The 9,084-nt window shown below is 40.6% G+C and overlaps 1 pseudogene; it reads right to left on the reverse strand.

Annotated features, from left to right (window-relative positions):
- Nucleotides 1-3,184: 3,184 nt before the first annotated feature.
- Nucleotides 3,185-3,919, reverse strand: LOC138831836 (small ribosomal subunit protein eS1 pseudogene; annotated as a pseudogene).
- Nucleotides 3,920-9,084: the final 5,165 nt, after the last annotated feature.

Here is a 9,084-nt window from a genome sequence, read left to right on the forward strand (position 1 = left end):
GAATGCAGGACTTGCTCCAACACTCAGAAGTAAAAATTAGGCAAGGAAATCAACTCATTGAGGACATTGTTAAAAATTGTAAAGCCTGTCAGTTCACCAATGCCCCCAATCAACCGGTTACAAAAGGAGCTCGCCTCCGTGGAGATAGGCCAGGTGTGTATTGGGAAGTAGACTTTACAGAAATTAAAACTGGAAAATTTGGATATAAATATTTGCTAGTTTTTGTAGACACCTTTTCAGGATGGGTTGAAGCTTACCCAACAAAGTATGAGACCGGGAACGTCGTGGCTAAGAAGTTCCTGGAAGAAATCCTACCCAGGTATGGCTTCCCATCCACCATATAGGGTCAGACAATGGACCAGCCTTCATCTCAAAAGTAAGTCAAGGAATAGCCGCGGTACTGGGGACAGATTGGAAATTGCACTGTGCTTATAGACCCCAAAGTTCAGGGCAGGTAGAAAGAATGAATCGGACTCCAAAAGAGACCTTAACTAAATTGGCTTTGGAGACTGGCGCAGACTGGGTATCGCTCCTTCCTTTTGCCCTGTTTAGAGTAAGAAATTCACCCTATCAGCTTAGCTTTACTCCTTTTGAAATAATGTACACCCTCCACCCATTATCCCTAGCCTTCAGACTGAATTGCTTGCTGATTTGGATGATACTGAATTTCTGTGTAAGCTTGATTATTTACAGCTGGTGCATAAGAGTATGTGGCCTCAATTATATGATTCTGCTTCTATTCCTACCCCCCATTTGTTTAAACCAGGGGACTGGGTGTTTGTTCGAAGGCACAACTTGAGATCTCTGGAACCACAGTGGAAGGGACCTTACATGGTGCTACTGGCTAGACCCACTGCCCTTAAGGTGGACGGCATTGCTGCTTGGATCCACTGCTCCCATGCCAGACCGGCTGACCCCTTTGCCCTGGACAACTGTGTGGAAACATGGGAAATCTCCAAGCATCCTACCCAACCACTCCGCATACGCCTCAAGAAAAGAAAAATGAACTGATTGTTATTGGTATTGTTGTTTAATAGTATGGCTAAGGTCAGAGAGGGACTATACCCGTTCAAGATCAAGAACTGTTGGAGTTTAGTTTTGGGCCGGAGCCACAAGATTGTGTCTCAGGACCATAAGTCAAGGCGGGGGGAATGAAGAGTTAAAGTTTTGAGGCAGCGACCACTTGTTGCTTGTTTCTAGCAGAGCAACACGTAGTGGTAATCCAAACACCTGGTTGGTTGTGTGCCTTTATAAACCCTGCAAATCTTTAGCTCGGGGATCTCCTCCTAGGCTCCACTGCGTTGGAATTAGGATGAGGCCTGAGCTGCAGCCCATTTAAATAAAACCTTAAAACAGCTGTAAAGTCTGGCTCAGTAGTCTTCTTGGTGGGGGTCCTGCGACCTGGGCACAACAGGGGTGACACTGTCCATAAAGAAGTGTACTCATTACCTGGCCTACATAACTGTAGCCCCTCTGTACAACACCGTTATAATAACAATAAAAAAAATTTAAGAGCTTAGGAACAGCACACAAGTTCCAAAGACCGGCACAGAAAAGGAGGAGAAGCTTCCAATTGCCTGTTATTTTTTTCTTAAGATGATTAAGATTTTTAGAAAAAAATAGAAACTTTAACTGACACATAGATATTCATTATATAAGTTTGTTCTATACCTCTGTATATGCTTGAAATGTTGTTTAGAGAAAAGGAATAGGAAGGTATGGAAGTAGAACAGAGGATCTTGGCTCTTAAGTCCTAGAGTGAGAGTAAGAAATAGAACAAAAGAAGGTCCAAAACTCCTAAAAGGACCAACACATTTCAAAATGCCAGCAGGGCAAAGGCCAGCCTGTGCCTTTTCTTTTTTATTATCTCCCCTCCAGTCTGACAAATAATCTTGGCAAAGAAGTAAGCGTTCTATGACTTTCATTGAATGGATGGAGTTAATGGCCAGCATTGCTTCCAAACCAACAGTTGGCATCAGTAAGACATATAGTCCAACATTCCTGTTTGACAAGGTTGCTTAGAATTTCCTGAATAGATTTCTCTAGGGACAATTGCTTCCCTGTCTTAAAAAAAAAAAAAAAAAAAAAAAAAAAAGCTATCATTCTGAATAAACAGACATTTGTGCCAGGCTCCTTAGCACTGATTACATCAGCATCTTTTCTTGATTCAAACTTGCCATAATTAGCTATTTTGTTTCCAGGAGACAGTTTTATTGAGATATAATTTATACACAATACATGTTGCCCATTGCAAATATATATTTCAATAATTTTTTTTTTGGGTCTGGTTGTGGGGCCTGAACTCTGAGCCTGGGCGCTGTCTCTCAGCTCTTCAGCTCAAGGCTAGCGCTCTACCATTTGAGCCACAGCGCCACTTCCGGCTTTTTGCTTATGTGGTGCTGAGGAATCGAACCCAGGGCCTCATGCATGCAAGGCAAGCACTCTACCACTGAGCCACCTTCCCAGCCCTATTTCAATAATTTTTATTGCTACATTAAAATTACACTATTAATGGGGTACCATTATCTATTAATAATAGATATTCCAATGGAAGTGTTAGGAGCAAGTATTGATCTGTTTATCTTCTCAAGCACTGATCATTTGTTTATGATACAAATATTCAAAATCCTTCTATCTTCTTTAAAAAACACATAATATAATCTCATTATCTATAGGCTTTCTCCTGTGTGATAGTCCACCAAAACTGCTTGCATCTATCGCTTAGTACCCCTTGATCCTTTTCCTCCCTCTTTTTTTTTTAAATTTTTTAAATTTTTTTTATTGTGAAAATACTGTACAGAGGGGTTACAATTAGATGGGTAAGATAATGAGTACATTTCGTATCAAGCATTGTAGCCTCCTCCTTTGTTTCCCCTTCCCATCCCTTTCCAGCCTCCCCCCCCACCCAATCCTCCCCCCCACCAAAGTTGTAAAGTTCGTTTTCGACATGACAACTTGTACTTCTCATTGTTGCAACGAGTCCACCTGTATCCTTATTTAAACGACTTGTTTTTCCCCTTCCCCTCCCCAAATTATACCGACATCAAATACAGTGAAAGCAGGGGTTATACTGTGGGGGAGGGCTTTTCCTCCCTCTTATTTTCCCCAGCCCCTGGTAACCACCATTCTACCTTCAACTTTTTTTTTGAGATGCAAAACATCACAAATAGGCCTTTTATTGTCACTATTCAAAATCTGATTTATAAACAGATTCTTGGTCTGTTGGTTCGTATCTATTAACTCATTCGACTCCTGCACTGGTCCTGTCCCCAGTAGCTTTTCCACAACTAACACCTTCACCATGAAGCTCTGGGAATTTTCCCAGTTCAAATGTGGGCTTCTTCAGCACTTTTGCTTTTCTAGCAAAAATTTCATGAAAAGGGGCTGGGAAAGTGGCTCAGTGGTAGAGCGCTAGCCTTGTATGCCTGAGGCCCTGGGTTCGATTCCTCAGCACCACATAAGCAAAAAGTAAAAAGCCGGAAGTGGCGCTGTGGCTCAAGTGGTAGAGCACTAGCCTTGAGCTGAAGAGCTGAGCAACAGCACCCAGGCCCAGAGCTCAGGCCCCATGACCGGACCCCCCGCCAAAAAAAAAATTCATGAAAAGGATAAAGAGACTGGCAAACCTTTTCTAGGTCTTTCCCAGTGCTGTCTGGAATCAGTTTATTAACAATTTCTTTCGAATCATTTGTCTGCACTTCTCAGGTCATAATTTCCATCATCTTCTTCCAGATTTGGTGGACCTATTGATCCTGAGCATAGGAGGTCTTGCACATCTGATTGTTGCATTGGTTTTTGTTTGTTTGTATTTTTAGCAAAACCAACACAGAATAGATGAAGCAAGCAAATAACCATCTACAGTCTTGATGTCAACATGAGCTTCAGTCATGGTCTGCCACTTTTTGCCCATGGAGCACATTCTCTCTCTCTCTCTCTCTCTCTCTCTCTCTCTCTCTCTCTCTCTCTCTCTCTCTCTCTCTCTCTCTCTCTCTCTCTCTCTCTCTCTCTCTCTCTCTCTCTCTCTCTCTCTCTCTCTCTCTCTCTCTCTCTCTCTCTTTGTCGGTCATGGGGCCTGAACTCTGGGCCAGAGCATTGTCCCTCACCGGTTTTCTAGTGGTTTATTGGAGATAAGAGTCTCACGCACTTTCCTGACCAGGCTGGCTTCAAACCGCGATCCTCAAATCTCAGCCTCCTGAGTAGCAAGTATTAGAGGCGTGAGCCACTGGAGCCTGGCTTTTTTTAAATATATATTTTTTTATTGTAAAAGGGGTTACAGTTACCTGAGTAATATATCAAACTTTCTTAGAGAATGGATCAACCACTTTCTTCTTATCTCCCTTTTTGCTACCTTTCATAAGGCATGTATTCTTGCCAACTGCCATGGTGCCACTCAGAGAGCCAAAAGGGCCATTCAACTTTTATAATAATAACTCATACATAGTCCATGTATGAGTGAGATCATTTAATACTTGTCTTTCTATGCCTGGTTTATTTCTCTTAACATAGTGATATGGGGTCCATCTAAATTGTCACAATGACAGGATTTCATCATGTATAGCTATCACATTTTCTCCATACATTCAATAACTTGGGTTATTTTCATTTCTTGGCTGTTGCAAATACTGTTGCAGTAATCATGGCATCCATATGTGGGTGTTTCTTGTTTTGGTTTTTGTTTGCAGGCTGGCTTAATATTAACATACCCAGTTAGTTGGTACAATTTTGAGGGAATCCATACTGTTTTCCATAATGGCTATACTAAAGTATATTCTTTAGTGCTCACCAACACTAATTTTCTTTCTTTTTTCTTTCTTTTTTTTCTTTTTTTGTCAGGTGTGGGGCTTGAACTCTGGGCTTGGGCACTGTCCCTGAGCATTTCAGCACAAAGCAAGCACCCTACCACTTAAGCCACAGCGCCACTTCTGGTTTTCAAGTGGTTAATTGGAGATAAGAGTTTCATGAACTTTCCTGCCCAAGCTGGCTTTGAACCACAATCCTCAGATCTCAGCCTCCTGAGTAGCTAGGATTACAGGTCTGCGCCACCAGCTCCTGGCTTTTTTCGATTTAAAAAAAAAAATTGTCGTGTGTGTGTGTGTGTGTGTGTGTGTGTGTGTGTGTGTGTGTGTGTGTGTGTGTGTGTGTGAGTCATGGGGCTGGAACTCTAGGTCTGGGCGCTGTCCCTCAGCTCTTCAGCTCAAGGCTAGCGCTCTACCACTTGAGCCATAGCACCACTTCCTGCTTTTTCTGCTTATGTGGTGCTGAGGAATCGAACCCAGGGCCTCATGCATGTAAGGCAAGCACTCTACTACTGAGCCACCTTCCCAGCCCATATTTGCCATTCTTAATGAAGTAAGGTGATATCTCCCTGACTTGGATTTGTAGTTCTCTGATGATCAGTGGTGTTGAACATTTTTTTCATACAGCTGTTGGCTATTTGTATGTCTAATACAAATGCATCTGTTGCTTATTTATTTTTATTTCATTTTGTTTTGTTTTGTGAACTCAGGGGCTCACACTCTCCTTTGGTTAATTCAGGACCTCTTACTCTTTTTTTTATTTTTTTCGCTTAAGACTGGAGTTCTGCCACTTGAGCCACATCTCCACTTACAGGCTTCTGCCAGTTAATTGGAGATAGGAGTATCATGGACTTTTCTGCCTTGGTTTTGTGTGTGTGTGTGTGTGTGTGTGTGTGTGCACATGTGCGCACACATGTACACACATGCAGGTGTGCACAGATACTAGTGGTTGAACTCAGGGACTGGGTACTGTCCTCTCAAGACTGGCATTCTACTACTTGAGTCACATCTCCACTTTCATACATTTTAGTGGTTAATTGGGGGTAAGAATATAATGCAAGTTTCTGCCCAGGCTGGATTTGAATTGCTATCCTCATACCTCAACTTTTTGAATAACTAGGACCAGGCATGAGGCACTAGTGTCCAGCCTGCTCCTTATTTTAAATGTTTATTATTTTGCTACTGAGTTCTTTATATAAATATTAAATTTTGGCTATTTTGCTACTGAGTTCTTGACATATTCTGGCTAATATCTTGTCAGAGGTATAGTTGCAAACATGCTCTCCCATTCTTTAGGTTTTCTCTGCTCTGTGTTGTTTGCTTTGCTATGTAAAACGTTTTGGGTTTGATATTATATCATTTGTCTATTCACCTTCATTTCCTATACTTTTGAGGTGTTGTCCAAAGGCGGGGAAATGTGTCCATTACCATGCTAGGAAGCATTACCCCTGTTTTCTTCTAGTACTTTCATAGTTTCTGGATTTAGATTCTGTGATCTTCAGTAAATGTGTAAAGTTGTATAGCTTTCATTGCAGTCCAATTTTAGAACATTCCCATTACCTCCAAATATAATCTAATACCTATTTATAGTTCAGCTCCTCCCCCTGTAGCCCCAGGCTGATTTATTTTCTATTTCTATACACTTTTCCCTTTCCAGATAATGTAGATAGAGTGGATATAAATGGATGTAATGTAATGTAAATAAATGTAAATGGAGTGATATAAAATGCAATGTCTTTGTCAGGCTTCCTTCATTTAGTATAATTTTTTGAGCTTTACTCCTGTTAAAGCATGTATTAGAACTACATTCCTTTTCATTGCCAAATAGTATTGCACTGTATGGAAATATTATATTTTCTTCATTCATTAACCGATTATGGCTGTTTCAGATTTTTCCAGTTTGAAATGTTATGAAAAGTGTTACTATGAACATCTAATTATATGATTTTGATTCAGGAATTTGAATTCAGGGCCTCACACTTACTTGCCTTGATTGCTCAGCTGGTACTCTACTACTTGAGTCACATCTCCAGCCCAGTTTTGGTTTTTTGCTGGTTATTTTGGAAATAGAGGCTTATGGACTTAAAAAATATTTGTGTTGTTACTATTAGTGTGTCATACATAGGATGTACTATTTCATGTCAGGTAATGAATACATTCTTTTTCTGAACAATGTCACTCCTTCCTTTACTTTCCCCCAGTTTTCCCCATCTGTCCTAGTCCACACATTGCATAGGTCATTTTCCACATGGTGTACACATACTGGCTGAATCACATTTATTCACCTTTCCTCCCTTCTTTTTGGTATCCCCTTTAAACTCCCCCAACAGGAAGAGAGGGAAAAATGCAAAAACAAACACCACCACCACCACCACCAAAAACAACATTACAAAAACATCTCATAGACTTTTCTGCGTAGGCTGGCTTCAAACCTCAGTCCTCCAGATCTCAGCCTCCAAAGTAGCTAGGATTACAGGAGCAAGCCACCAGCACCAAACCTGAATAGTAGTACCTTTTGATAACAGATACCAGGTAAATAGAGTTTTTAAAATTTAAACTGAAGCAAAATTTCACAGCGTATGATAAACTTTGTTATATTTCCAGTCCTATTTTGGTCCAGCAAAAATATAGCATAAACAGCCTTTTTTTTTACAGTAGTCACAAAAATGTATTAACTTACAACCATAGATACTTATTCAAAGAAAGCAATACAACTTTAAGGTGATAAACAAGAGTACATGAATACAGCAAAGACAAGCACTGCTTGAGAAAATCAGTATAGAAAAGATGTCATACTTTATAGTGAATATATATATATATATATATATATATATATACTCCAATTCAATAAGCATTTTAATTCTTTGCATTAATCATTATATTTGGTACTGGAACAAAATATGAACAAGGAAATATTCTCTCCTTTTATTTTAGTCCAGTTCATGCTGGGAATATATATACCACTGGGCTACACCCCAATTCTTTGATATTTGTAATATTTGTTCTTAAGGAATTTTCAAGTATTGAGACACTGTGTGAAAGAGAACTAGCAATATTCCTATCTTACATCATAAGCCCTGGGGAAATATACTTATTTGCTGTATTTTAGTGATCTATTTCTGCATAACAAATCACCCCAAATTTATTGATGTATAATAACACTAATTTATTTTGCTTAAAAAGATGCAATTGGGAGATGGGTAACAGTGGGTTACACCTATAATCCTAGTTACTCCAAAGGCTGAAACTCAAAGGACTGAGGTTCAAAGCCAGCCTGGACAGAAAAGTCCTCAACTCTGTCATCAAAATAAGCAGCAAAAGGGGCTGGGAAGGTGGCTCAGTGGTAGAGCACTTGCCTTGCATGCCTGAGGCCCTGGGTTCCATTCCTTAGCACCACATAAGCAAAAAGAAAAAAGCTGGAAGTGGCACTGTGGCTTAAGTGGTAGAGTGCTAGCCTTGAGCTGAAGAGCTGAGGGACAGTGCCCAGGCCCAGAGTTCAGGCCCCACGACTGGACCCAAAAAAAAAAAAAATAGTAGCAAAAAACAGAGTTGAGGTGTGTCTCAAGTGGTAGAGTGTCAGCCAACCAAGCAAGCAAAGCAAGTACAAAGCCCTGAGATCAAACCATGAATATAACAAAAATTTTTAAGTAAAGAATAGTTAATTTGGGAAGAGCTTGACAAGTATAATTATTCTGTATCCTGCCATGGCTAGAACCTAAACAACTTGGAAAACTCAAATGGATGGTGATGACCCAAATGGTTGGAGGCTGGAATTACAAGAGACAACTTTTCTCACATTGTTGGTCCCTAGACTAAAAAAGCCTTTAGAACATATTTGTCTGAAAGGCCCTGTGAAGGTGTTTAAGAGAATGGGAATATCCAGGTAGAGTGTGCAATAGAAAGGTGACACCCCAGAGACAGATATGTGAAGCTGTCCAAATGGAAGTGATATTACATGTTGTTGATATGGAAGGTGGGGAATGGAAAGAGAAAAGAAGAGTACAAGTGTCTATAAATAACTGGCCAAAAGAGTAAAGAGGGGGTGGGGAAGGGGAATGAATAGGGAATTGGTGGGGGGGAGAAAAGAGTTAAAACCCACACTCCAAACTGTATCTAGTTTTTTGTTTGTTTGTTTTGGGTTGTGGGGCTTGAACTCTGGGCCTGGGCGCTGTCCCTCAGCTCTTCAGCTTAAGGCGAGTGCTCTACCACTTGAGCCACAGCACCACTTCTGGTTTTCTGGCTGTTTATTGGAGATCAGAGTCTCACAGACTTTCCTGCCCAGGCTGGCTTT

Source organism: Dipodomys merriami, unplaced genomic scaffold, assembly GCF_024711535.1.
Source record: "Dipodomys merriami isolate MVZ:Mamm:240054 unplaced genomic scaffold, mDipMer1.0.p SCAF_2, whole genome shotgun sequence".
In the NCBI taxonomy this organism is placed as follows: domain Eukaryota; kingdom Metazoa; phylum Chordata; class Mammalia; order Rodentia; family Heteromyidae; genus Dipodomys; species Dipodomys merriami.